The sequence below is a fragment of the Octopus bimaculoides genome, chromosome 24, assembly GCF_001194135.2.
Source record: "Octopus bimaculoides isolate UCB-OBI-ISO-001 chromosome 24, ASM119413v2, whole genome shotgun sequence".
Lineage (NCBI taxonomy): Eukaryota > Metazoa > Mollusca > Cephalopoda > Octopoda > Octopodidae > Octopus > Octopus bimaculoides.
In genome coordinates, this window is record NC_069004.1 from 18514867 (window position 1) to 18519355 (window position 4489).

The window sequence follows — 4489 nt, forward strand, 5'->3', positions numbered from 1 at the left end:
ACTATACATCGAAACGTACGTAGGAACTAATAATATTAACAGGTGTCTATCTTAAATGTTTCCTACACATTCTCTGTATCTTATAAGTAGTAATACTATTAAATAAAGTAGTTACCTTAACCACTACACTGCTAGCAAACTGGAACATAGTAATCTCCGTGGAGATTTAAACGTAACACTAACAGTCGTACATCTATTTGTACACACAAACTACACTATTTGCATATGTGGCAACTTGGGCAGGTGACTTCTTCTATAGCCTCATGCCGACCAAAGTCTTGTGAGTGGATTTCGAAGACAGCAATTGGAAGAAGCCTGTCGTATATATATATATATATATATGCATATATGTAAGGAGAAACGGGTAAGGGTGGGGTGGGTGCGAAGAGAAATAGCAGAGGCACGGTCCACAGATCGTGCCCGGGGAAGGGTAGTGTTGATAATGGTAAGGGGATATCCACGTAGGATGAAGTGGTGAGTTGAGACTGAGTCTCGATGTCATAGTCGTCACTGCAGAGTATATGCACTGCATATGTATATGCATATACACACATATATATATATATATATATATATATATATATATATATATATATATATATACACACACACACACATATATATATGTATGCATATACACACACACACACACACACACGAGGCCGAAATATCCTCAACATTCACTGGTCTCACTCCCGAGCTATACGATCGTTATATCGAGGACTGTATCGGCGCGACCTCACTCTACCGCAAACATCTTGACTCCTTCCTCTCTTTTGTCCAGTCCTTCCATTCTGCTCTCGAATTCTCCTGCACTATCTCTAATTCTTCCGTCGAATTTCTCGACATTTCAGTCAACATACACCACTCCACTCTCACCACATCCATCCACTACAAACACATTAACTCATACTCCTACCTTACCTTCTCCTCCCACCCTACCCACACCAAGCTCCTCATCCCCTACTCGCAATTCCTCCGTCTACGCAGGCTCTACAGTGACGACTATGACATCGAGACTCAGTCTCAACTCACCACTTCATCCTACGTGGATATCCCCTTACTATTATCAACACTACCCTTCCCCGGGCACGATCTGTGGACCGTGCCTCTGCTATTTCTCTTCGCACCCACCTCACCCTTACCCATTTCTCCTTACCTACCACCCCTCGACCTGTCCCTATCGCTCCAACACCACAATCCTCACTGGCAACCATCACCATCCCCATCACGTTACCAACTCCTTTACCTGCACCTCTAGTAATATTATTTACTGCATATCCTGCTCTCTCACTCACTCTCTCTCTCTCTCTCTCTCTCTCTCTCTCTCTCTCTCTCTCTCTCTCTCTCTCTCTCTCTCTCTCTCTCTCTCTCTCTCTCTCTCTCTCGCTCGCTCTCTCTCTCTCTCTCGCTCGCTCTCTTTCTCCGTTCCCTGTACATTGGTCAAACTAGACGCCGCTTGGCTGACCGGTGCGCGGAGTACCTCCGAGACATCAGATTCGGCAATGACACCTCAGTTTCGCGCCTTTCCGCTCTACTGGTCATTCGCTACATCTGTCTGTGTTCGGACTATTTCTGCACAGGGCCACCCGGACTCCCGCCTTCGCTGCGAACAGGAATTTATCTTCTCTCTTCGTTCCTTTGCACCATATGGACTCAACTCACTACCTCTTTTCATCTGGCACCAACCCCACACAGATTCCCATACACATTCCACATCCAACTACCCCTCTATCTACACACCTGCATACCGCCAACTTCGGTACCCTCACCACACACACCACTATACAGACACCCATACACACAGTTCAACTCATTACTCACTTTGCACACCATTACATACCCACAAATACCTTCCCACTCTACACACACTAGCACCGAAAACCTCTCAGCACCACTACCCACACACCCACACACAATCTTCAATAGTATCACCACACATATCACTATACGAGCAGCCACACACTTCTTAATTCAGTACATACACCACACACCATCATACACACTCCCACACCCACACAAGCACATAATACCTGAACACGAGCACAACACTCATAAACATACGCAACACGCATCCACAAAGATAACTTTCGCCCACAGACACACACCACACACATGCACACTATTTGGTCACAAACACATACATGCACACACACAAACACAAACACATACTCATGTCCACACACCACCTGAACAAGCATACATCAACTGCTACGCACAACACAAACACACTAACGTTAGACTCAGCCGCCCCATTTGCACATACACACTCACGCACACCATTAGCACATGCACACACACGCTTGCACATCTTAGTTCATTGGGGGTCACCATTACCTTTACCGTTATTATTATTATCTTCCTTTCATTCAACCTCTTTTTTCCTGTCATTTGACCATATTGGACCGTTGAATTCTGCACATTTTTCTCTCTCGGTTTTTTTTTCATTCTCTCTCCCTTTTGTTTTTTGTTTTTTTTCTCTTAATCCTTTCTCGAAGAGCGTAGGCTCGAAACGTAAAAAGACTTTTCCATTTTTGCCGAGCGTTAAATTAATATACCTGCTTGTTGTTCCTACACCTGTCTTTGTCTTTTGTTTCCTGTAAATTTAGTAAGGTGAATGTGTATTTGCGAGCTGATTTCAATTCTACTGACACTGACTTTAAGTATGTAATTACAGCCAATAACTCGGTCTCCTTTTATGAAACCTGTTCGCAGTTAACTTATTTTCATTCAGCGTCTGGTGGTCGTCTTAGAAGTGCCTTGTGTCAAAATATATCATTCGTAGCAGACGTTTTCTCGACATCGTTCACACGCGCCTGACTCGGGCTCAGAAGTTACAGCCCGAATTGTTATCTATAATCGTAAAAATTAAAAGTAATTCAAATTCAATGTTTTCTTGAAGCAATATATTTCTATAGAGATTAGGATTTAAATTCCAATCTATGAAAAGTTTCCGTTCTACAATATTCTTAAAGGAACGGAAAAATTATCCAGCAGCTCAGGCTAATACGAACGAGCCTGGTAGGTATAAAAGACTAACTGGCATCTCGTGTCAAGAGTACAGGTGACAGTCAGATCGCTGATGTTCGTTGTGCAGTCCGCTGTCGTTCTGTGATTGCTGTTATTCTGTGCGTTTGTGTGTAAAGATCAGTTGTGTCTTGCATGGTTGCCTTATTTTTTACCCTTAACTTAGAGATGGAGAAAGACATAGTGCTAGATATATAAAATAAGCCATTTGGGGCTAGAAATATTGTGGAAAATATTGCGAAAAATTAAGGGCGCTGGAGGGCCAACACCAATACGCTAGAAGTAGATGTCAAGTGTCTAGAAACCACTCCAAGTTTGTTCTCCTTTTGGTATAAGGCTGAATGCAGGAAATGGACAAGAAGGTTTATAAAATTTTGGACAATTCCATATCTAAAAATTTCGTGTTTTGTAATAAAAATTACTTTACACTGACCAGTAGAATATACCGAGCATATATAAGCGAAAATATATATATACATACCGATACAATACTTGCGTACAAATACTAATACATACATGCTTTTCCCACATATATATTAGGAGATCTAATCGGCCATCTCAGCCATGTGCTTATTGTTAGAATAGTACCGGAGCAAATATAATAACTACAGAACTCAAGTATCGGTATGTAGGCATATTTTTCACTTATATATGGTCGGTGTATTCTACCGTTTGTATACATGAATCTATGTGCGCATATATATATGTGGTGGGGTGTATATGTATGTATATATATATATATATATATATGTGTGTGTGTGTGTGTGTGTGTGTGTGTGTGTGTGTATAAAGATATATATATATATACATACATACATACATACGCAGCTATACAGATAGAGAGAGGAGGAGAGAGAACGATTGCGTATAAATATATTTTTTTGAACATGTGTATATTTGTGTGTATGAGTGTTTTTGTGAGTGTGTGTGCGTATGTGTGTGTATGTGTGTGCATTAATGTACGGTGTACACCAAGGTGCATTTGTGCAATTGGGCGTAAAAAGTATTCAACAGAATGGAAAGAAATCCTGAATTCAAGTTGCTACTTTGTATTTCACATTTCCTTTTCAGAAGTTGATGAAGCAGAAGACACACAGACACAGGTACATACATACATACATACATACATACATACATATACATACATACACACACATACACATACATACATATATACATACATACAACTATACATACACACATGCAAAAACACATATACATACAGATATGCATACATACATACATGAATATATACATACATATATGCACACATACACACACATACACACACACACACACAGACATACATATATGCATACATGCATACATACATATTTTGGAGTTATTTCGCAAATGATTTCACCAAAGCACCTTTTTATTGTTATTTTTGTTGCTTTTTTATTATTATTATTATTATTATTATTATTATTATTATTATTATTATTATTATTATTATTATTAT